This window comes from Tupaia chinensis, unplaced genomic scaffold (assembly GCF_000334495.1).
Source record: "Tupaia chinensis unplaced genomic scaffold, TupChi_1.0 Scaffold000232_3, whole genome shotgun sequence".
NCBI classification, from domain to species: domain Eukaryota; kingdom Metazoa; phylum Chordata; class Mammalia; order Scandentia; family Tupaiidae; genus Tupaia; species Tupaia belangeri.
Window position 1 is genome coordinate 150,038 of NW_006159709.1, and position 226 is coordinate 150,263.

A 226-nucleotide genomic window follows, 5' to 3' on the forward strand; every position below is an offset into this window, starting at 1 on the left:
GGGGGGGCGGGGAGAGGTTTTTGCTATAGGGCGCGTGCACTTGCCAGAAAGACAGAGAGAGACAGGAAGACAAAAAAGCAAGAAATAACCACCCAGTGCGGGGATGGCCATGCCGCAATCCCCTTTCCTCCATTCTCCTCTCAGGATCTTGGGCACGCACGCACACGTGCTCAGCATGAGTTTAAGCCACCAGATCCGAGACTAGAATCATGATCGACTACGTGGG